Below are 25,664 nucleotides of genomic sequence, written 5' to 3'. Positions count from 1 at the left end.
TGAGTGTAAATCTACAAGTGGAATTACTGAACCAAATGGTAACTTTATGTTTAACTTTTTGAGGAACTACCACACTGTCTTATCAAAGTAGCTGTGCCGTATTAAAGTCTCACCGTGTTTAAGGGCTTGGATTTCTCCACATCCTCGCCAACGTATGTTACTGTCTGACTTGTTTATTCTAGCCATACTCCTAAGTGTGCCGTGGTATCTCACTGTGGTTTTTTTTTGTTGTTGTTGTTTTTTGCATTTTTCTGAAGCTGGAAACAGGGAGAGACAGTCAGACAGACTCCCGCATGCGCCCGACCGGGATCCACCCGGCACGCCCACCAGGGGCGACGCTCTGCCCACCAGGGGGCGATGCTCTGCCCATCCTGGGTGTCGCCATGTTGCGACCAGAGCCACTCTAGCGCCTGAGGCAGAGGCCACAGAGCCAACCCCAGCGCCCGGGCCATCTTTGCTCCAATGGAGCCTTGGCTGCAGGAGGGGAAGAGAGAGACAGAGAGGAAGGCGTGGCAGAGGGGTGGAGAAGCAAATGGGTGCTTCTCCTGTGTGCCCTGGCCGGGAATCGAACCCGGGTCCTCTGCACGCTAGGCCGACGCTCTACCGCTGAGCCAACCGGCCAGGGCTCACTGTGGTTTTGATTTGCATTTCCCTGATGGCTGATGATGTTGAACATCTTGTTCAGTGCAGTGGCCTTTTGTATATCATCTTTGGAGAGATGTCTACTCTGATCCTTTGCCCATTTATTAATTGGGTTATTTGTCTTTTTATCACTGAGTTGTAAGTGTTCTTTATAAGGTCTAGATACAGGTCCTTTACCAACTGGATGATTTGAAGATATTTTCTGCTATTCTGTGAGTTGTCTTTTCACTTTCCTGGTAATAGCCTTTGAAGCACAAAGGCTTTTTATTTTCATTAAGTACAATCTATTTCCTTTTGTTGCTTGTGCGTTTGGTGTCATAGTTAAGACTCTGTTGCTGACTAGATCCAAGATTTACTGCTATGTTTTTTTCTAAGAGTTGTATAATTTGGGCTCTTGCATTTAGGTCTTTGATACATTTTGTGGTGTGAGGTAGGGGTTCAGCTTTCTTCCTGTGCATGTGGATATCCAGTTGTATGGCCATGTTTTAAAGGAAGACAGAGAACTGTGGAGTGTTGTGATCATACATTAAGACATACCTTAGCCCAGTCCACCTTGGAAGCCCCTGGCTAATCAGGGAAGTCACCCTTCACAGTGGGAGAGCCACTTCAGCTCTCAGAGCCCTAGTCAGCAAGCCATGAAATGTACCCCTAAAGTTGACAAAGTATGCCCATTAGGTGGATGAAGTAATAAGCATAATAGGGTAGTGGTTTAATCATCCTAATAGGTACTTGTCTCTTACCTCCCTGCCATCTCTGAGCCTTTTGGCAGAAGTAGGGTATAATAGGAAGAGAATTTACCGTTTGTCAAAAGACGAAGAACTGATTCTTGTCTACCCTTGTGATCTTAGATGAGTCATTTAATCTCTCCAAGCCTTCGTTTTTCATCTCTAAAATGGATGATACCAACTTCCCAGGAGTATTGAATGGGTTAGGAAAGCGTTCCCAGGTCTTGGAAAGCACGTAGTACCTGGGTGTCCAGTCCTCACTGCAAAGCGTGTGTGCTCACCCTGGTCACACTTCTCCCCTCTCCCACCATTGAGCGTGCGTCTGCTACTTCAGATGACAGGGGCCAGAACCCTGGAATCCACACAGCCTATTCCAGAGGCACAGAGCCGCCCATGGACTACCCTGTGCTAGCTCCACTCCTCTCCCCAGAACCTTAACCCCAGGAAGTCTTAGACAGCAATGATGGTCGGGCGCACCTCAACCCAGCGGAGGATGGGCTTGGAAGGTGCTCGGGCCGCAGTCCGTCTCAGCGTTGCAAGCAGTAGCCCTGGTGCCCGACGAGACACAGATGATTGGAAAGGAAGTGTGTAGCCATAGGACCGAGTGACTGCTCACCCAGCACGGCCTGTATGTTGGGAGAGAGGCTATTGAAAGTGTGGACTGAGATTTTCCCCTGGGCCTGAAATGCCTGCCAGTGGCGCCCGGCCGAGTTAAGGTGCAGTGTCATCGCCAGGATCTGACACCTCCCCAGGGCGAGCAGCAAAGACGAGCGGGTACGAAGACCCCGAAGCAGTCAGAAGAGCTGTGCAGACACGACTGGGCGTGCCAGCCCACGAGGAGCCACTGGCACAGACCACAGGCCGCCAGAGCTGAGAGGGAGGGCCCTTAGAAGTCTTACCCACCTCCCTCGTTTGGCATAAGAAGAAACTAAGTCCTAGAGATACGGAGTGACTTGGCAGAGGCAAAGCAATGAGTGACCGCAGAGGGAGGTCCCTAATGCGCGGGTCCTGAGTACCTAAGGCCGTAGCGTTGTGATATGGGGGTGTTGGAGACGGTGTCTCAGAGAAGAGGCTGCGTGTTCAGAGCTGGAACTGAGGGCACCGGGAGATCAGTTCGGGAGCTACGCTGCCGGCGAGAGGGGCGCCAGGTCAGACGTTGAGCCGACGCTCCTCGGCGTCCCCCTTCTGTCAAAGGTTCTCGTAGGCGTCTTCTATCTCAGCTGAAATTTCAGGGTGCCAGGAAGAGATGGCGGGGCATCAAAGGCCGGGCCTGCCTCTGCCCCTGACTGTCCAGGGGCTCGCCAGGACCATGCTTCCCCCTGAACCGGGTCCTCTCGTGGCAAATGCAGGAGCAAAGTCGGTGAGCCCGGAGGCCGGCGGGCTGACCAGTCCTCACACGCACGGCCCAGTCGTGCACGGGCTGCTGACTTACTGGGAGGACGAACCACTTTCTTGTGAGCACATCTAGTATTAAGTTTGGGGCGATGATTTTAAGATCTGCTGTCTTCTCTTTGCATCTCTTTGGGTGACGCTTTTGACCTGAGTAGTTGAGAGTACACCGGCCTAATGTACAATATTAGGAGATAATTGCAGTGAATGAAAGTCTCTTGAGTCAATTAACTCTGATTACCTGGAAACCATTTATAAGAGGCAATAAATTATTGGGACAACACAATTAGCAGCCCCACAATAAAATGGGTTTCCCATGTATGCTTGTAGGCGCCCCCACCTCCCAGGGGCCTGTCAAGTTGAAGGGTACGGACTTGAGGGGTTTGCTGTGCCCTTTGTGTTCACAGGAGTGTGTTAACATGCAGACGTGTCCCAGGCTAGACCGAAGCAATGAAATAAGCTTTCCACGCCTCGGAACAATGACGCCTGTGTCACAGCCCGTCAATGGCTGTTTCAGGGCCTTGCACCTCATAGGCCCCCACCCAACGTTGGCCAATCTGCTGAGTGATATTTGAGGTTGGATCTTGTGATTCTGTTTAAAGACCGTTCCTAACACTTCCACCCTCGAATTTAAAATCTGAACTCACTAAGCATTCAGAAAAACGTCTTGTTTTATTTTGTCCATCAAGCTTCAGAGTCAAGCATGGACGGAGTTGGGACCAGAGAAACGTTTGGATGTGAACCTTGGTAGGCGAATCAGCTCCGAGCGCCCACTGTCTGTTAGATTTGTTCTCCGTCTGAGGGAGAAGGTTGCCTTGTCCCCGAGGTGGCCCGAGCTTAGTGTGTCTTGAAGCAGTAGGGTCCTGGGTCCCTTTCCACTGACTCTTTCTAGAATCTTCTGCACTCATTTATCCGGCATTTACTTTCACTGACCTTTTAGTGTTTCTGTCACCTAAAGCATTTTTCCCTCCACTGTTGTATTATAACCAGTATCCAAATTCCTAAATTCCAAAGCAGGGTGTGGGGGGGGAGGGGCAGGACAAATCCCAGAGTACAACGTTAATGATCAACGTTTTATTTTTATCGCGTTGAGTTTTGTAACCACACGCTTAAAGAATTATCAAGGCACACTGCATTCGTCCGAATAAGCTGGAAATAGACTGACCAGAGTTGGTGCTGAGAAGGTGAATTTATAAGCCGAGTAATTAAAAATGTAATACAGGAAAAAACCCATGTTGCCATAGGACGCAGGTCTCCTTTGTGTGCGGGTCCAGATTTGTGGGGGTTTTTTCTTTTTACATCACCAGATAATTTTACGACAGTCTAGCTGTGACTTCTCCAATGATGATAAATGTGCGATCTGATCTCTTAGAAGCATAAACAGTTCCTTGTTAATTAATTTATACAGCTGTCAGTGCAGCTTTCTCTCTTTGCACTCTAAGTGTTTCCCTGCCATAGATTTTTCTTGCCGTTCCTGGCAAACCTCCAGTGAGAGCCTGGGATTTATTAGGCTGACTTGGTGCAAAGTCTATTGATTGTGGCCCCGAGGGTAATAACTAAATAGAGCCGGAGCAACAAGTCAATAACACCATTGTTGCTGCAGCCCGCATTCACTCGAGGAGTGAGATTGTTTTACAGCAGCCGAGGGTAATCATGGGCAGATCAGTGTTGAACACGCGCTCCATGCCCCGTGTTAGTGCTGAGGACTGTTTGAAAGCTTTCCACGGGATCGCTGGAGAATCGGGTGGAGGACTGGGATTATGAACCCTGTGAACTCCTTCATTACGGCTTAAAGGTTTCAACTTTAGTTTTTAACATCTGCTGCAACCTCGGGGAGCTCCGAAGTGGGGCTGGTACAAGGGAGTGCACACACGGGCCCTGGGCCTGAACTCTCTGCGGTCTGTTCTCTCTGTGTCCCAGAATCAAGATGGTTATGAGCAGAGAGACTCCTGGCTGCTGTCATCCATCCACATGGCCATCCACCCATCCATCCATCCACCCATCCACCCATCCACCCATCCACCTATCCATCCATCCATCCATCCATCCATCCACACACCCATCCACCCATCCTCCCACCCATCCATCCACCCATCCACCTATCCATCCATCCATCCATCCATCCACACACCCACCCACCCATCCATCCATCCACCCACCCACCCATCCATCCACCCACCCACCCACCCATCCATCCATCCATCCACCCCACCCATCCATCCACCCATCCATCCACCCATCCATCCATCCACCCATCCATTCATCCACCCACCCACCCATCCATCCATCCACCCACCCACCCATCCATCCACCCACCCACCCACCCATCCATCCATCCATCCACCCCACCCATCCATCCACCCATCCATTCATCCACCCACCCACCCATTCATCCACCCACCCACCCATCCACCCATCCATTCATCCACCCACCCACCCATTCATCCACCCACCCACCCATTCATCCACCCACCCACCCATCCATCCATCCACCCACCCACCCATCCATCCACCCATCCATCCACCCCACCCATCCATCCACCCATCCATCCATCCACCCATCCATTCATCCACCCACCCACCCATTCATCCACCCACCCACCCATTCATCCACCCACCCACCCATCCATCCATCCACCCACCCACCCATCCATCCACCCACCCACCCACCCATCCATCCATCCATCCACCCCACCCATCCATCCACCCATCCATCCATCCACCCATCCATTCATCCACCCACCCACCCATTCATCCACCCACCCACCCATTCATCCACCCACCCACCCATCCATCCATCCACCCACCCACCCACCCATCCATCCATCCATCCACCCCACCCATCCATCCACCCATCCATCCACCCATCCATCCATCCACCCATCCATTCATCCACCCACCCACCCATTCATCCACCCACCCACCCATCCACCCATCCATTCATCCACCCACCCACCCATTCATCCACCCACCCACCCATCCACCCACCCATCCATCCATCCATCCATCCATCCATCCATCAACCCACCAACCCACCCACCCAATCGTCCATCCATCCATCCGTTTGTCCATCCATCCGTCCGTCCACCCGTCCATCCATCCATCCATTCATCCATCCACCCACACATGCATCCACCCATTCATTTATCCATCCATCCACCCACCCATCTATCCACCCACCCATCCACTCATTCATTCATCCACCCCATCCACCTATTCATCTACCCATCCAACTGGCCATCCATCATTGTGAGGCCCCATCCTGAGTTTCTCATCCCCTAGAACAGTGGTCCCCAACCTTTTTTGGGCCACGGACTGGTTTAATGTCAGAAAATATTTTCACGGACTGGCCTTTAGGGTGGGATGGATAAATGTATCACGTGACCGAGACAAGCGTCAAGAGTGAGTCTTAGATGGATGTAACAGAGGGAATCTGGTCATTTTTAAAAATAAAACATCATTCAGACTTAAATGTAAATAAAACGGAAATAATGTAAGTTATTTATTCTTTCTCTGTGGACCGGTACCGGTCCACAGCCCAGGGGTTGGGGACCACTGCCCTAGAATATGTTCAACAAGAACCATCTAAATAGAATCTACATATTGTGACCCGCCCCAAGGAAGTCATATCATTGTCATTTTCTCACTTCCCAGTCTTGGGGTGCACTGACTTCCTTTTAAAAACCTTTTCAAGGCTTGCTTAGAAAGAGAAACCAATCACATCTTTCAAAGCTTTTCTTTTCTAACTGCTAGAAGTTCAAAACTTGGACTTTCACAGACCTGATGATTGGTCTTTTCATTACAGAAGGCAAAATCAAAGCCCACATCGATGCCCGTCTCTCTCTTGCCTTTTGAAGAAGCTTCATCGAGCCTCCTGGGAGAAAGCTATTTCTGTGCCTGGAGGACTAGAGTCATGAGACAGGTTCCGGACGTGGCTCCTGCTAACCATTGTCCCCACCTCCCAGACTCTTCTTGTCCAGGCCGTGTTTGAATCACTGAGCTGGGATGGATTTCTTAGGCCCACCGCGGCCCACAGTCCAGGCCTAAATTCATCACTGGTAGATAAGTGCCTTCTCTTCAGGTGGAGGGTGGAGAGAGCCCCAGGGAAGCCTTTATCACACAAACATTCGTCCTTTGAGGCTTTGACATAGGGTATTGTGGCAAAAAGAGCAATCCTGGGAAGAAAGTAAAAAACAAGACTGTGCTAACAGGCTTTTACTCTGAATATAAAACCCACATAGTGGGGCACCTTCCCCAATCGTCCCTGTTGCTATTGCATTTAGATTTCATGGCTGACAGTCACCAGCCAGAGACAGAACTCACCTTCAGGGACGGGGCTGTCCTTTCCCCCTGAAATCACGACAGCATTGGGGTCCCACCAGTCTCCACGTAGCTCAGGTTTCTGGACGTTGTGGCATTTGTCTTGTGGCTCCTTCCTAAGTCCTGATGTTAAATTAGATTCTACCTAAACTGCCATCTAACTGTCACAGAAGTAAATAGAAAGTATTGGTGATGGCAGGTCCCCTAGTAGCCTTGGTACTTACATTACTCTGGAAAAGTGACAGTGACCTGGAGTTTCCAGTCCCCTCGATAAATACCACCTCATTTTTAACTTACTACCAAGGCCATCATCTCCAAGTTGCTGAACTAAAGAACTGTGGGGTGGTGCGGGCAGCTGCGTTGGGCTTGCTCACTGCTCTACCGGCTGCAAGCACTCTGCCTGACTGGTGCGTGAGCGCGTGGCAGCGCCACGTGTGTGTGGCCTCTGTGAGGCTCTGGGGGCTTGCGCTCAGGGGTTGTGGGTGGGGGTTGTGGATTGCCTGCCCGCCACAGTGAGAGGACATTTTGCTGTTTGATGGAGAAGAGGTTTTCCCCTGCCTGTGTGCTCGTCCGCCATTGTGAGACTCGATTCAACGGGAATGGCCCGGTGCTCTCTGGCTCCGCCGTTTCTCTGCCGTCTGCCCGAATCCGCTGTGGATCTGCCTGGCCTCGGCCACCCCGTTACAGATGGCTTCAGGGAAGGCAGCCCCTCTGAGCAGGTAGGCCCCTCTGCTGAGACCATCAGCCATTATTACCTCATCCGTCCTCCTCCTCCTCCTCAGGGTGGGGGCCATTGTGAGCTGCACCCAACGTGGCTCCGTGAACCAGTTACCCACCAATAACCACAAACCCCTGTGGGACCCAATCGAGACTGAATACAAATAGTTCACAGAAGGCTCTAAATTTTTTTTAACAAATTTAATTATTTCGTACAGGGCTGAGTCTTTTCCAGTTTACTCCCATTTTGCCAAAAGAATCCTTGGCAAATCTAAGGCAAAAATAAATAAATTAATTAAATAAATAAATAAATAAAACAGGAGGGTTTTTAAAAATTACTTGCAACCTGATTCACTTTAGTGAAAGGTTCAGAAGCCTGGAGCAATTTCTCTAGGTAGAAATTGCTGGAGCAATTTCCTTCTGGAAAAAAGAAAAGAAAATCTTTTTGAGAGTTTAGTCAATACTCACATACAATTTATGAGCAAAGGTGGGCCACTTCCTCCTCCCCTGGAAAATATAAGTAACTTTCTCGCCAGTTTTGTTTGTTTGTTTGTTTGTTGTCTGAATGAAGAAATGCCTGTCCAATTCTCTTAGGTCCAACCCTGTGATCCAAGCAGTTTTTGACATATAAAGATGACCTAAGAGTTGATACGCTTTGGCAGAAGGGAAAAAAATTATGCAAGAGAAGTTCAGGACCTAACGGGGGGGGGGGGGGGGGGATGATAATCGAAGTTGATGTGTAGAATGGTTTCTGATTCTCAGAGAAGATGTTTTTGTTTGGGTGGCTGTGGAAACCTCACGTACGCCCTGTCACAGCTCGAAAGGGGGAACGGAAACCACCCAGGAGTCCATCTGCAGTTCTCCTGGATTCTGTTACCCAGGTCTCATCTCAGGGTTTCCCGCCGGGGAGGCCAGAGTCTCTGTGACTGTGCACCCTCCCAAATGTCAGAGGTAGTCAGAGTCATCGTGCCGGGGATAAACAAGGGGATAAACAGCTGAAAGTGATGGTTCTGCCTATTCGCTAGATGCTGAGAAGTCAAAGGGAGGGATGCGTGAGCTCGTAAACCAGAGGCTGCCAGGTTTATCTTTTTAAGGGGAGACTGGATTTTTTTTCTTCCATTTTTCTGAAACTGGAAACAGGGAGAGACAGTCAGACAGACTCCCGCATGCGCCCGACCGGGATCCACCCGGCATGCCCACCATGGGGCAACGCTCTGCCCACCAGGGGGTGATGTTCTGCCCCTCCTGGGCGTCGCCATGTTGCGACCAGAGCCACTCTAGCGCCTGGGGCAGAGGCCAAGGAGCCATCCCCAGCGCCCAGGCCATCTTTGCTCCAATGGAGCCTTGGCTGTGGGAGGGGAAGAGAGAGACAGAGAGGAAAGCGCGGCGGAGGGGTGGAGAAGCAAATGGGCGCTTCTCCTGTGTGCCCTGGGAGACTGGATTTTTGACATGGAGACAAGCATGGCAGGAATCTCACAGTTGTGAGCTGACTGGCGGTTTTCCTGACTGCCACCAATAAAACAAGTCGATTGTGAACACGCCTTCCTAAGAGAGAGCGTCCGCTTTTCACCTCCTGCGGCAGGATGTTTCAAATTCATGGACACACATCAGGCCAATGATGTCAGAGTCGGACTATTTTCAGCTAATCCGGACTTGAATTTAAAGATGAGCCTTTAGTTTGTTAGCACATGCTCACCTGCTTTTCAAAAAAAAAAAAGTGACCACCTAGGAAAACGTTTTCTGTGGCAATCAAATCCGCCTCAGTAGCACAGCCAGCATTCAGCATTCATTGTCATCACTGGGCTTTCAGAAGGCATCTCCAGTTGAGATTTTCTGTAATACCCAATGTTTACCAAGTGCTGCCCATGTGCCAAGTATTTAGATTCAGAGCTCAGTATGTATAATCTCATTCAATCCTCATGTTAACCTTATAGAGTAGGAAAGTGTTGTTTCCATTCTGCAGATTAGGAAACTAAGTCTCACTAAAGTCAGTAACTTTCCCAACACCACCTGGCTCATGGAGAACACGGTCCTCACGGGGTCCCAGGAGGCCAGCACAATGTGATCTCTGCCTCCCCTTCATCTCACCCCCTTGCCATCCTCTCCTCTCTGGACGCCCTGCCTCTCGCAGTCCCACCGGCGTGCCCCTCCAGAGAAAGGGGTTTTGCCCGTGCTCTGCCACCTGCCTGGAGTCCTTTTCTTGTCCGCACCCTCCCCTCTCTCTTACTAACCCAGAGCATCCTTCAGATCTCAATTTGACATCCTCACCACCTCAGGGGAGCTCTCTCTAGGGTCCTCGCTGAGCTCAGTCTTATTATGGCAGCCATTGCAGTACAGCCATCGAGCCAAGAGGCGTGCCAGCCTTCGCTCCAGGTGTTGACACCTGCAGGTACCAAGCTCAGCAACTGAGCCAACCTCTTCCGAGGCAAACCCCAGCCCTCGCTGCCCGATTCGGGATTCCCCCAATGGAACGGAGCCGTCTTTGCCCCCAGCACTCCTCATGGGCTGCCTGAGACTTGGTCTCATCTGCAGCGTGGTCCGAGGCTCTGCCTGCCTCTTCCTGCCTCTTCCCCCCTCTGCTGTCCTAGGGGCCAGAGCTGCATGGTGGTCAGGGCCTTTCCCTGCCCAGGCCTGCCCCTTCCCTTTTATCCTTCACAGGTGGTACCTCTGGTAACTGCCTTCACTACTAACTCCCTTTCAGCGTCTGCTTTCGTAGAAGTCCCTCTGACACAAGCCCCCTCTTCCAGACTCGCGTAGTTTCCTGTCTGCGCCTTTTGCCTCACTCACTTCATGGTTCTGTGGCCCTTACGGTTTGAAATGGCACCGTGTTTGCGGCCGTGTGGTGGAGGTCTGTAAGCCCCGTGGGCCCGGCCCCTGTCTGATTTTGCTCATTAATGCATCTCCAGACCCAGACCTCTTCCCTTTTACTCCAGAATAGGGTCTTGTGCTCTGGACTGGAGTCACATCACTTCCCGTCACCCTGCTCTGGTGCTTGGTCCCCTCTGCCCCTGTGCCAGCTGTAGCCAGTCGAGTCTGTGACCGTCTGGGCAGCACGGGGACGGGGACGTGGAAACCCAGCGCTGATGGGGAGAGCACCCTGGAAAAGGACGCTTCGCCAGGCTTGGGTCAGGCGGCCCCTGTGCTCAGGCCCGTTGGCTTCCTCTTCCGCGTGGAAGGGCATGCCCTTTCTCCTCGAGGAGAAGGTAGGCCTTCAGCGTTTCTGAGGCCTTCTGAATGAAAACATCTGTATTCCATTTCCCCCGTCACAGTGTATTAGTGGAGTCCCGCCGAAGAGCAGCTTGCAGTTGACAAGACTCTCATCAGAAGGTGTCACTGCCATCAGCTGGAATTACAGGGGGGCTGTTCGAGCTGGTGCCCCAGCCAGATGCCAGCCCTGGGGGATTACATTTGGTCTACCTAATTCCCTCCGGACCTCTCATCGGACACAGCGTTCTTCATCTCTGCCCTGAACTGCTGGGGAGTGTTTGCTAAGAGCCTTTCAGCTGCTGCCATAGTTCATTCTGAAAATGGACGCGTTCCTGTAGGACCACATGTCAGGGGTACTGTTGGGGATTCCTGCTTGGAAGAGGGCTGGCTTGGTTAGGTGGCTCCCAAGGCCCCTTCACCTTCCGATTTCAAGTCTGTGATTCAGTGATTGTTTCCTTCGAAACAGAGTGTGCGTGGAACTGCTCGGAGCCTTGTAAATGAACGCCCTGCCAAATTAAAAGGGTGGAACTTAGTAAGAGAGATGTCTACATACACGCACACACAGTGTGATCACAAATCTGGACATGCCTGAGATGGTCACAGTTGTATCTTCTCTCTCGAGTGAATTTTGAAGTCATAATTAAGACAAAACCTTATATATGTTGAACGAAAGGTGCGCATGCTTTGGGATAATTCTGATGTAATTAACATGGCAGAGACGCATGAAGGCTCACGTGCAATGAGTGGAATTTTCCAACATTGATTAAGCCGGACTCGAAGAGAACTGAGCCTTTGTCTGAAAGCTGCCAAATGAAAACAACTTTGGGATATTTAAATTCAGGTTGGAAATTGGTTGGAGTCAGGGATATTTAAACCACAGCTGTTCAAGAGCTAAAAACACATGAGCGTATGTGCGTGCATGCACACACATGCACGCGCGCGCGCGCACACACACACACACACACACACTCTGCCTCTAAAAACAAGTTAGCCAGAGGTGTACATTCCTTCTAAGTTCTCATGATCAACAGATGTAAATGTTCACGGTGTTCAGATGAATTATGGACCCTAATGAGATTTCAATACTGAGCAAACAATAAAAATTTATGCATTGCATAGTTGTCGTGGCCTTTGGCTCCGTGGCTAGTGTTCCACCCTTTCAGCAGCTTCAGTAATATAATATCCAGCTGGCTTTGGAGGTAAGGGAAATTCGAGGGGCGAATTGAAATTGTGAGAAATTATTTGATGGATTACTTTGTCAGAGTAATGCAGGGCCTTGGCATAATTACCGTGGCCACCTTAACCCTCGGGGCAGGTGGTGACACCGGCCCGTGGGGCCTAGGTGCTGAGCCGCTCCCGACCGTGCCCCTGCCCTCCTGGTCCCCAGGGTCCGCGGCGTCCAGGCTCTCCTGAACAGAGGCCAAGCAAGCGCAGTCCTGCCCTAGTCCAGCAAGCGAACAGGACAGCGACAGGCTGCACTTGGCCTGAGAACTGTCTTCCGTGTCAGAGCTGAAGGAAGCAAACAACAGGCAAGCTGACCTTGACATGAAATGGGGCAGAGACGGGGAAAGGGATGAATGATATCTTTTAAAGCAGTATGTTTAAACACGGTGGTGGACGCAGGCAAACTAATCCTTTCTCTCTCTCTCTCTCTCTCTCTCTCTCCCTCTCCCTCTCCCTCTCCCTCTCTCCCTTTCTCTCTTAATCAATTCAGACCTTGAACTTAATGGTTGTCTGCCTTGTACTTTATAATGTTCAGATCTGAACATGTGATTAATAGCAGATTCCCCATGCGTACGTGTCGGAGACCACATCTGTAGCAAATCTGCCAGCAAATTTTTTTTTCCACTAGTCTTACTTTGGAACCATAAAGTAATTCCTGTTTTGTGAATGAGAATAAACCTATTATGCACGAATATAGCTACACCCAGGATCTGCTCTTGGAGGGGAAGAAGTTCCCTGTATGATAGGGCAGCTCGAATTTCAGTGTTCAGGACTGCTTTTCGGTGGCCTTCCCCAGTGAGAGACCTCTCCCGCCCGTGCCTTGCTTTTATTATGATAACAGAAGTATATTTGCAGCATGTTGACAAACTCATGGGGAGTAAACAGAGTAGTCTTAATTGTAAGTTCTAATGTTTTAATGCTAAATCGGGCCGTAAGTCAATGTTTCAATTTGGCACAGCCAACCGCATGTTCTCCAAAAATAGCCTTGGACACTTTTTAAAGCAAGTCAGTGGTGTACTTAGGCTGTTCACAAAAGGCTTCATTCTTGTCTACAAATGGCCCGCCTCCCCTCCATCCCGAGAGCGCCCAACTCAAGTGAGGTTGGAGAAAAATAGACACTTCCTCTGTTTCAAGGCATTTCTCCAGTTCTAACTCTTCGTCCAAAAAAAAAAAAAAAAAAGGGAAAGATGTTGGAGTATGTGTGGAAAGCATGCCTAAGAAAGGTTATCATGATTTTCACTTGACACGCCCTCCCAGTGACTTTTTGAAAAGACTCGTCATAAGTATTCCTGCATAGCTGAAAACATAGATTCCACCCCGAGAGATCTCCGGGCTGTTCAGGTTACACTATGAAGCCGTTTGTTCTCACATCATGGCAAAACCCAAGATGTGGGTGATCCCTCGGCCCCTGTTGGCTTTGGGTCTCAGCCTTTTCCTTGTTCTGTACTGTAAGATTCTACAGAGCAGAGACCTCCGCAGCCCTGAATTTGAGCGCGGCAAGTAATGTTTTCCCAGAAATGCCAACGGTGTAGCTAAGCGAGACCCAGGATTGGTGGGGAAGGGAGGGAAGAAGGACGGAGAGGGACAGACGTCCATAAATGCTATAGATGAGAATGAGGGGCTCACTACGGTGCCCCAAGTGCCTTCCCAGGGGCAGCCACTTCCCTAGGAGGCTTTATCAGCAGAATGACCATGCAGGCTGATGCAGAGAAGCCCCTCCCACCAAAGGCAGCTTTGGAGTTTACAAATCCTGTTTCATAGCCACACAAGGGGATGGGTACAGAAATAATTAATGCCAGCCCTTTAATTTCTCGTGGCCACTTTGTGCCAGTCACTTCATGTGGTTTATCTCCTTTAGTCCTTACTACAACCCTGTAGGATGGGCGTTCTTATTATCCTGGAGTCCAGAGAAGTTAGGACTTTGTCCAAGGTCACTCAGCTAAGGAGTGGCAGAGAGCCAGGATTACCCAGGCAGTCGGGCTCCAAGGTTCACACTCTGAACATCATACTTTGCCATCTTCCATTGTTTGAAGTTTGCCTACTCTTGTCTTTTAGCATAACCTGATCCACGTTCTTCTGCCCTGTCATATTCTCTTCCACTTACCAGTATTTTAGCACTGGCTATAAGATCTCATTGTAAGTTACAAACTTCAGGTAATTTGCTGTTTTCTGGACTTGTTTGCTTATACAGTTCCAAACCAGTTTGTATACCAAAGTACGTCTGTGCAATTTCGGCAGCTTGGGCAGACAACTTGCTCAATCATTGTGATGTTAGCTGCAGGTTTTTTATAGGTGGCTTCTATCAGGTGAAGGGGGTGTCTTTTCATTCCAAGTTTATGGAGAGCTTCTGTCATGAATAGGTGTTGGATTTTGCCAGATGTTTCTTCCCTGTCTACTGAGATGATCATGTATGTGAGTTTTGTCCTTCATCCTATTAATGTAGGGTATTACATTCATTGATTTTCATACCAACCTTGCATTACTGAGATAGATCCCACTTGGTCATGGTGTTTAATCTATATTGCTGGATTCCGTTTGATAATATCTCTAAAGCATTTTGATGTCTTTGCTCGTGACAAATATTTCTTGTGATGTCTTTCTTTAGCTTTTGTACTGGGGTAATACTGGCCTCATAGAATGAATTAGGAAGTAGTCTCTTCTTTATTTTCTAAAAGAGTTTGTGTAATATTACTATTATATTTTGTTTAAATACAGCAGGTTCTTTCAGTGTTGTTTTATTATAATGTTCATGAGGTGCTATAGGAACTTAACTCGGTTATTTCAATTAGCCTATACTAAAACTGGTTTTGTTATATTTGATTTCACTTAGTCATAGAACCCATTGACAATGTTAGGTCAGGACTTGCTGTGTGTGATAGAATTTATTATTTAAGTAAGCCATCTGGTGCTGGACCTTTCTTTATAGGAAGATTTTAAATTAATAATTCAACTTGTTTAGTTGTTATAGGTCTATTAGCTTTTTTATGTCCTCTTGAGTCAGTTTTGATAATGCATGTATTTCTAGGGATTTGTCCATTTCACCTACATTGTCTAATTTTTTTTGATATAAAAATGTTTAGAATATTCCCTTATAGGCCCTGGCCTGGTGGCTCAGTGAATAGAGTGTTGTCCAACACACCAAAGTCATGGGTTTGATCCCCAGTCAGGGCACACACAAGAAGAAAACAGTGAGTCCACAGTTAAGTGGAACAACAATTCGATGCCTCTCAGGGGATGGGATCAGAGAAGGTGAAGGGATTAGTGAAATTATATATACGTAACACATAAATACAGATAACAGGACAGCACATCCCAAAGGGAAGAGGGGAGGGAGTTAGGGGGAAGGGAGCAAAGGGGGAATAATGGGGGACAGAGGGGTGGGGGTGAAGGAGTTATATAGAGTGGGACACTTGAATCCATGTCAACACAATGAATTAAAATTAATAAAAAATTTTAAATATAGGCCTGACCTGTGGTGGCGCAGTGGATAAAACGTCGACCTGGAAATGCTGAGGTCGCCGGTTCGAAACCCTGGGCTTGCCTGGTCAAGGCACATATGGGAGTTGATGCTTCCAGCTCCTCCCCCCTTGTCTCTCTCTCTCTCTCTCTCCCTCTCTCTGTTCTCTCTAAAAATGAATAAATAAATAAAAAAATTTTTTTAAATTTTTAAATATATATATATATATACATATCCTATGTAAAGATGACATTTGTGTTGAGTTAAAGATTTTTATGAAATAAAGATCAAACATACTTGAGGCTCAAAAAAACAAATCGATGCCTCTCTCTCCTTCCCCCCATCTCCTGTCTTTCTCTCTCAAATCAATGGAAAAGAAAAAGAAAAAGGACATTTTCTTATAATTGTTTTCCTTTTTGTTGTCAGTAGTGAGATTCCTCTTTTATTTGTGATGAGGCAATTTTGTCTTCTTTCTTTTTTCTTGGTCATTCTAGCTAAAAGTTCATCAGTTTTGTTGATCTTTTCAAAAGCCAACTTTTCACTGATTTTTCTCTATTGTTTTCTGTTTCTTCTATCATTGATTCCTGATCTAACCCTTTACTTTTCTCTCTCTCTCTCTCTCTCTCTCTCTCTCTCTCTTTTATTGCTTGTGTTGGGTTTAATTTCTTCTTTTTCTAATTTCATAATGTGGTAGCTTAGATTATTGAATTGAAACTTTTCTCTTTTTTCCCCTAATTAAACAAATAAATTTCCTCTAAGTTCTGCTTTAGTTGCAACTCGCAAATATTGGTAGTTTGTTTCACTTTCATTCATTTCAAAACATCTAATTTCCATTATAATTTCTTGTCTGACTCATGGGTTTATTATAAGTGTTTTACCTAATTTTCTAATACTTGGGGATTTCCCGATGTAGTTTCTCTTGTTGTTGATTTCTAATGTAGTATTGCTGTGATTGGAGAACATACTTCTTATATAGCTGTGTCATCAAGTAGAGTGTCCTATAAATCAGTGGTCCCCAACCCCCGGGCCACGGACTGGTACCAGTCCGTGGGCCATTTGGTACCGGTCCACAGAGAAAGAATCAATAACTTACATTATTTCCATTTTATTTATATTTAAGTCTGAACGATGATTTATTTTTAAAAAATTACCAGATTCCCTCTGTTACATCCATCTAAGACTCACTCTTGACACATCTCGGTCACGTGAAAGGCCCACTCTAAAGGCCGGTCCGTGAAAATATTTTCTGACATTAAACCAGTCCGTGGCCCAAAAAAGGTTGGGGACCACTGCTATAAATGTTAAATAGATCAAGTTCTATATCTTTACTAATTTCCTGTCAGTTATTCTACCAGTTTTTGAATGTGCAGTATTGAAATCTCCTAATATGATTATTTAACTTTCTATTTCTCCTTTCATCTGTCAGTTTGGCCTTCATGTATTTCGGGATTTGGTTGTTAAGTGTGTGTATATATTTATAAATGCCATATCTTCCTGATGCACTGACCCTTTTATATTTCTGAAATATCCATCTTTGTTGTGGGGAACATTCTTGTCCTAAAGTTCCTTTGTCCAGTGTTAGTACAGACACTCCAGCTCACTTATGGTTACTGTTTTCATAGTATATCTATTTCCATCTTTTAACTTTCACCCTATATGTGCTTTGGAATCTAAAGTACTTCTTTTGTAGACAGCATAAAATTGGATCTCTTTTATCCAGTCCGACAATCTGCCGTGTTATTGGAATATTGAGTCTGGTAACATTTGTATGATATTTTTATCTTGTTGGATTTATGTCTGCCATTTTTCTTTTTGTTTCTAGATGCTTTGTGTGTTTCCTCTTTCTCTGTTTCTCCCTTTCTGCTGTATTTTATAAAACATAGTTTTCTTATATCATTTTAATTCATCTGCTGGTTTTTTAAACTGCATTTGTTGTTAATTTTTTAGTCTTTGTTCTGGGAATTGCAATATATATCCTAACTCTATTTCAGCTTATAAGCAACTTAATTCTAATAAATAGAGCAACTTTATTTCAATTCAGTCTGTTTCTTTCCTCTTCATTTGTACCATGATTGTCATATCTGTATATACCATATTGAATTATTATTACTGCTTATACAATTTTTATGTTTTTTAAAGAAATTAAGGAAAGAAAAGAAAATACATATACAGTTGTTTTTTTCTATTTACCATTTCCAGTGTTTTTCATTTCTTTTTGTAGATTTAAGTTACCATCTGGTGCCATTTCCTTTCAGCTTGAATGACATCATTTCGTATTTCTTGTAAGGCAAATCTCACAAAACTCATTCTTTGCTTATCTAGAAATGTCTTTATGTCAACCTCATTTTTTTTTTTTTTAGTGCACACGCACACAAAAGAGGGAGAGGGACAGGCAGAGACAGAGAGACAGGAAAGAAAAGAGACGAAAAGCATCAATTGTTCATTGTGGCACCTTGGTTATTCACTGATTGCTTTTTCATATGTCCCTGGACTAGGGGGCTACAGCTGTGCCAGTGACCCCTTGCTCAAGCCAGCGACCTTAGACTCAAGCCAGTGACCATGGGGTTATGTCTGTAATGCCATGGTCAAGCCAGCAACCCCACGCTCAAGCCAGCAACCTTGGGGTTTTGAACCTGGGTCCTCAGGGTCCAAAGCCAATGCTCTATCTACTGTGCCACTGCCTGGTCAGGCTGTCACCCTCATTTTTGATGAATGGTATTGCTAGATGTAGAATTCTTGGTTGTCAGGCTACCCTACCTCGTCCTCCACATTTTCACCACTTTGAATATCTCATTCCACTGTCTTCTTCCACCATTGTCTCTGACGAGAAGTCAGCCATTATTTGCACTGTTGTTTGCCTGTACATAATGAGTTACTTTTGTCTTGCTGCCAATATTTCTTCAAAGCTATTTTTCTGCCACTTTTTCTCTCCCTTCTCTGTCTGGGACTCCCATTATTGGTATGCTTGTTATTGTCACACTGGTCTTCAAGGTTCTGCTCATTTTCTTCAATCTTTTTTTCTTTGTGTTCTTCAGATTGGATAATTTCTATTGACAAATATTTAAGTTTGCTGCCTTCTCTTCATTTCATCTGCTGTATTTTTCAATTTCTACAATTTTTAAGACTCTTTCTCTGTTGAGGTTCCTTATGTATTGAGATTCTTCATGATAATGTCTTTTAATTCTTTAAGCATAGTTTTCTTAGGCTCTTTAAATATATTTATAATAGCTGAAGTCTTTCCTAAACCTAATGTCAGAACCACTCAGAATTGGACTCTACTGTCTGCTTTTCTTTCCCTATTATAGATTACACTTTTTCACCTTTTCCTTCTTCCTTTTTTTTTTTTTTTTTTTTTTTTGACATATCATAATTTTGTTGTTGTTGAAAACTAGACATTTTAGATGATATATTGTAACAACTCAGGCTCTGATATTTTTAAATAGCTTTCCTGAACATAATCTCCAGGATCTATCTCCCCAGCAGGTTTTTTTTTTTAATTCTTATTTTTATTTTATGAGCCTGGCTTCCTAGGGCTTGCCCTTTTGTGTGCATAGCTTAGTGGCCAGCCAATGATTGAGCAGAGGTTGTACTCAAAAACCCGTAAGGCTTCCATCCCCTGCCGAGTGATTTGTATGTGTGCTGAGCGCGTTTAGAGTGCAGCCAGTTCCCAAGCCTGCCTTGGCTGTGGCTTTTCCCTGGGGTCTCTCAGGTCTCCCCAGCACATACACATACCTGACCAATCCACAGGAAGTGTGCGGAGAGCTCCCCTGCCACTCCTCTGCCTCTCTCATTTTCAGGATCTCCCCATCACATTTTTGGTTGGTCTATCACCAACCAACTGGTACTGCCACCTCAGGCTGGCAGAACTGTGGATTTCCTCCCACTCGTTTCCCTACCAAATTTGCTACTTTTCCTGACAGTGATACTGGGCATGGATTTTGCCCTCTGCTCCAAAGTCTGTCTTCTCTGGCAGCCCTGCCCTGGTAAAACCATCATTCTAGCCAACTCAGCCAGGAGATGAGGTGGGGATGTTCTTACCTGAAGTTCTGCCAGCTTTCTATGAATAAACACTTCACTTTTTTTCTTTTTTCTTTTTTGCCTTTGGACATTAGAGCCTTGAAAGCATTGTTTTAATGATTGTTCATTTCATACTTGCTGTGGAGGGGGTAAATTTGTCAACCCCTTTACTCGTAGCTGAAAGACCCCTGGTAGAGGGATTTGGTTAGCCTATACAAAGAGTTTCTACACAATCTTTAGGATGTTGTCGTCATGAAAGATCTCATCCTTGACTCCTTGTAGATTTTGGCCCCTTACTTCCCAGAATTCCAAGCCCTCCTCCTCAAATTGCTTGCAGTGCATCAGGTTCCCTGAGATGGGTAATGACCAGCTCCAGAAGCTGTCATTCCACTCATTCCAGCCCAGACAGTTTGACTGCCAGAGTCTTATCTTGAAGTGCTTATATCAGCTTCGAATCCAGGGCAGCTCTCTGCCCATTAAGTGACCCAGAGGCAACAGGTGGGACCTGTTTTTGGCAGAGCTGTGCCTAGTCATTGGCTTATTTCACTTTCATTTGTCTCTGTCATCTAGGCATACAATATGGATACTATCAGACCCAACAAAAGGTACGTTCTGATATTATTTGCAGTTTCTTGCCTTGACAGAGAAGACTAAGCATGTATATCAGAAATACCTACCCCAAATGAGAAGGATGGGCTCCGTGTAAGGCCGGAGGGGGTGGCACTTTTCATTCTCTCTCTCATATATATAAATAAATATATGTATTATTTATTTTTTTATTTTTATTTTTTTTAAGAAAAAAGTTTCAGCCCCACCACTCATCAGGTGATTGGAGACTGTAGTTGTAAAAATGTGCTGCAGGCAAAAGTTCTGAAAAATCCCAGAAAGTGTTGAAAACATCTCTAAACAAGGTATTTTTCTCCTGCACCTTTCTTGCTAAAGGTCCCAATTGCTGCCAAGAAAACTAGTGAGAATGTTAGCTGCCAAATAAAAAATTTATAACCGTGTTTGGCAAAGGACTATCTCGCTGCTTGTTTTATACATTTCCACAAGGCACTCGAAGGCGCCCTATTTTCCTTCGCCTCCTCCCCCACCCCCAACTTTGGGTACGTGTACCTTACTGATCACCGTTCTGGGTCTGTTCTCTGATAAAAGAGCAAACTCCTGTAAAGTAGGATTAAACAATATAACTTTTTCCCCCTTCAGTAACCTCTGAAATGGGAGCGAAATGTTGCAAAGAAACAGAAAGGGTTTGCTTGTCTAGAATAGACACATGTATAAGAAAAAGAACAAGAACCTTTCAGTTAACAACTGGAGACTTTTCAATGGCTGAAGGAATCTTCGCAATACCCCAGTCCTTGCAAAACTCCACAGCCAACATTTTGCAGACGAGGAAGCAGGGGGCCTGAAGGAGACAGTGTTGTGACCAAGGTCACACAACCAAGCCCACCTGGGACAGAGCCTGGCTGTGGCCTCAGCCACCACGCTCCACCCCCTCCCTACTTTGTACCACAGTGTGACACTGCTTTTGTGTGTGAGTTCTCACACACACGGGTACTCACCGCACCGCATGTTTTTATCAGCATTAGAATTCCAGGCTATTCTGCCTAATGAGAGTTCAAACATTTCCTCCCCCTCCCCAATTTTTTTAAATCTAACACATTAAAACTGAGTCAAGATAGGGCTGTGATACTCCTGAAATGGCACTGCCCGCTCATATCTACTAAGCCTCCTGGCGGTGTCGTTAAATGTTTCCAGGAGCCCTTCGAAAGGGCAGCAGGGCAGGGGAAGCTCTATTTAGGGGGGAAAAAAAAGTTTGGATGTTGATAGTAATAATTACATAGGCTGGTGGTAAACACCCTGAAATATTTTGCCTGCCTGTCTGAGGAAGCCAAATTATCTGTCTCAGTCTTTTCAAAACAGTGATCAGATTATGCTTTCGGTCGTTAATTAGTGCTGTTAGCACGCATGTCATCATTCTCACTCATTCAAAGGCCTTGCTGCCCCCGGTTCCTCGCCTTGCGTCTGTCTGTTGAGGGATCTGCGGTCCCTGTCACACGCTTGGAGATGTCGAAGCGCAGGGCCGGCCCGTGGCTGCCTTTCGCTGTGGCTGGGTGGAGGAAGCGCACGTTATTTGACATAAATAAAGTACCGCGGGCGGAGCAGGAGTAAGCGGATTATTTTCGACAGCATGAGGAGGCAACCGGAGGAAGATTAGCTCTACGTGAGGCAGAAACCATAAGCAAATTAGGAAACCTCCCCAATTAGTATGAGAAACCCGGATCTGGGCTGTTTGTGATCCGCCGAAAGGCAAAGTGTCGATGTTCCACGCTCCAGTCCTGATTGGAGTTTAAATGTTGGCACTTCCTCTCAGTGCATGTTAGCATGTGAGGCCGTGTACCAACCAGCCTAGTAAACAAAGTAAATCCCTGTTCTCCACAGCTGCCAGGGAGTCCCCAGTCTGAGATGCTATACGTTGGGGAATGTTTCATTTGGCCCCAAAATAATCTCTAGGACATATTATAACATTTCTATACTGGGAATATCCGACATGACTCCAGTGCCCTACACTCAATCTCTCTTTTGTTTGTTTGCCTAGCAAACATGTATCGTGTTGAAGTCATAAAAATGGAGTGTGTAGAATGCCAGATGCTACAAATGCAATTAGATACTTAAAAATAGCTTCCCTGGTGGCCTCGCTGGAAATCGGAACAGGGTCTGTGTTTCCAAACAGGGTGGCACTTTTCTGCTCGGCTACTGGTTGTGAGCTCCCACAAGAGGCACAGGTCCCCTTCTGGGCCACCATGCAAACGAGCGGGTCATTCTAGAAATCAGAGCAGGCACGACTGTCCTTCCAATACCTTGGCTATCCCACGTGCTAGTGAGTTTTTCCCCAAGTGCATTGTGTGGTCACTCATTTCTTGAACTCTGATGATTTTCAATCAGGTGGTATGTGACAAAAGCCCTCAACAGTTTGAGCCAAACTTGTGTAAAGAAAGTTAGAGTGTTTGCACTGGTTTTATTATCTGAAATGCATTTCAAATAAACTTTCATTTCAGCAGGAGTCAGGCTACCATAAAGCTCAGAATTTATTTTACAATCTTATCTAAGGAAGAAGATGTTTTTGTACATGAGGGTGGAGACTGAATTGTTATTGTTGTTCTTGTTTTCCTGATTGTAAAAGTAGTGCATATTTATTACAAAAAAACTCTGGAAAATGCCGTGAATTATAGATTTTTTAAAAATTACCATGATTCCAATACCTAGACGCAGTCTTACTAACATTGCAATGCATATATTTCCAATTTTTCCTTTAAGTTCTTTTATGTATTTTCTTAAATTAGATCATAATATAATACTTGCTATATACAACCTTTGCTTTTGAACTAATATATTATAGTCTAGAGAATTGATGGTGTTACTGACAAGAGGGTAGGACAAGATCTTCTAACTCCTCTGAATCCTCAGAACAAATTTGTCTCATGTAGTTTTAGCACTAATTCTATTTTAGTGTATTTTTTCTTTGAAAATCATCAGTATCCGAGTGGCATTCATGGCAACTCTCAACTCACCAGTGTTATAGAAAATATTGTCATATCATGTTCCTTTGAGCAGAGGTTTGCATTTTCTGTTTTTGTAGGCATGATCTAATCTGGACATCACAGAACCTAACAGTGTAGGGGGGACATTGTTACTCTGGTTTTATTCATAAATGCAAAGTGGGCTAGAATGTAAGATGCACCGTGATGGCGGCCATGACTCTTCCCTCCACGTACAGCGTGTGGTCTTTGAAATGGGGCCTCATTTTAATTACCAACTTTGTCACTGGCTAACTGGATCCCGGGCAAATTAACCTCCCTAAGCCTCGGTTTCTCCCTCTGGAAGTTGGGAACACTGATACCTCTGCCATAGAGTTGTTACGAGGACACTATAACAGAATTGTGTGAAGTATTCAAGATAGTATAAGGTACAAAAATAGATTTAAAAAAAAATTTTTTTTGTATTTTTCCGAAGCCAGAAACAGGGAGGCAGTCAGACAGTCTCCCGCATGCGCCCAACCAGGATCCACCTGGCACGCCCACCAGGGGGCGATGCTCTGCCCATCTGGGGCGTCGCTCTGTTGCATCCAGAGCCATTCTAGCGCCTGAGGCAGAGGCCACAGAGCCATCCTCAGTGCCCGGGCAAACTTTGCTCCAATGGAGCCTCGGCTGCGGGAGGGGAAGAGAGAGACAGAGAGGAAGGAGAGGGGGAGGGGTGGAGAAGCAGATGGGCACTTCTCCTGTGTGCCCTGGCCGGGAATCGAACCCGAGACTCCTGCACATCAGGCCGACACTCTACCACTGAGCCAACCGGCCAGGGCCCAAAAATAGATTTTAAAAAATACATTTTAGAACCTGGCCAGTTGGCTCAGCGGTAGAGCTTCAGCCTGGTGTGTGGAGATCCTGGGTTCGATTCCTAGCCAGGGTACACAGGAGAAGCGCCCATCTGCTTCTCCGCCCTTCCTCCTCTCTTTTCTCTCTATCTCTTTTTTCCCCTCCTGCAGCCAAGGCTCCATGGGAGCAAAATTGGCCCAGGCGCTGAGGATGGCTCCGTGGCCTCCGCCTCAGGCCTTGAATGACTCGGGCCACAGTGGAACAACACCCCAGATGGGCAAAGCATCACCCCCTGATGGTCATGCTGGGTGGATACTGGTCAGGCGTATGTGGGAGTCTGTCTACTGCCACCCCCCCCCCACCCTGTTTCTCACTTCAGAAAAATACAAAAAAAAACCCACATTTTACCATTGGTTTTCTTTTTCTCACATATGCCCTCTTTTTGTATAGCATTGTGAATAGATTATTTTCCAATTTAATCAATTCTTAGTGCAGCATTGTTTTAACTAATAATTATATTAATATATGTAACAGTGTACAATTCAAGAAAACAAACCTATAAACACGGAAAGAAGAAAACACCCACCACCCAAATGCAAACAGTTAACACTTAGATTTCCTTCAAGTCTTCTTTTTCTCCTGTGCAAAATGCTACCATTTATTCTTAGACATGTCAACCTGTGTCTTGAACTAATAAAATATAGTTAAGGCATGTGTTTTAGTGAGTATGTTGTCCATTTCACCACACTCTGCCCTTATTTCCAGGCTACAAGAGAGACGCCCCTTTGCAAGCCTGCCTCCATTGGCAGGGAGCCAAAACAGGGGGTCGGGTGGGTGGTCATGGCGGAGATACAAGGCTAATGTATCGAGCACCTGAGGCATCTGAATGCACTGATGAGTCTAACCCACTGAGCCTGTGGGCTTGGAGCAAACTGTGTAAACACCATTCACAACCCCAGCTTCTCTGACCTGGAGAGGGCTGCACAAGACTTCAGCAGAGGCCACCATCTGTCAGGCCCCAAAGTCAGCTTTGTTGTCACCCAGGGCTGGGCAACTCAGAATTACTACACCCGAGTGCCTGCAACCACCGGGAAGGAAAGGTTTTCCCTGGACTCTTAAAAGGAGTTCTGTTCAAGCTGAAAGGGGAATTCCTGGAGCCGAGCATCTCCTGTCAGGTAATTCCATGGTTCTCTATCAAGTAAACCATTAGTGAATACATTGATTCTTTCTTTCTTCCTTTTTCTCTCTCTCTTTTTTTTTTTTTCTTCAGTTCTGTTTTGGCTCTTCCCAAGATTTCTCTGAACTAGTTGGGCAAAATTGATTTTTATTAGTTGCACTGGCCTTGTGGAAAATTATCTCATGAACTGGTTTTTATAGGAAGGCTCAAAGCACAGCACAGGGTAAAAAATAAGCCTATAGCAGTCAAAACTGTTGTCTGAAATGTCTTCAGACTGGAAGGCTGAATTTATTGCACAAAACAAGTACTAGCAAGGCAGAGGTGTGCAGTCCTGCTCATTATCACTGGAAAGGGGAACCAAAAAGCCGAGTAAAAAATTAAATTTTAATAATGCCAGTGATATTTTCTAAATCTTT

The 25,664-nt window shown here is 46.2% G+C and overlaps 1 protein-coding gene and 1 non-coding gene across 6 annotated transcripts in view; one reads left to right on the top strand and one right to left on the bottom strand.

The window, feature by feature from the left end:
• Positions 1-25,664, top strand: part of VTI1A (vesicle transport through interaction with t-SNAREs 1A) — a 395,143-nt gene that overhangs the window by 314,492 nt on the left and 54,987 nt on the right. The window lies entirely within an intron of this gene.
• On the bottom strand, positions 23,983-24,058 carry TRNAI-GAU (transfer RNA isoleucine (anticodon GAU)). Its single transcript has one exon. It is a non-coding gene; the product is annotated as a tRNA-Ile (tRNA).

Source organism: Saccopteryx leptura, chromosome 13 (assembly GCF_036850995.1).
Source record: "Saccopteryx leptura isolate mSacLep1 chromosome 13, mSacLep1_pri_phased_curated, whole genome shotgun sequence".
Lineage (NCBI taxonomy): Eukaryota > Metazoa > Chordata > Mammalia > Chiroptera > Emballonuridae > Saccopteryx > Saccopteryx leptura.
This window is presented reverse-complemented; position numbering and strand designations above follow the sequence as displayed.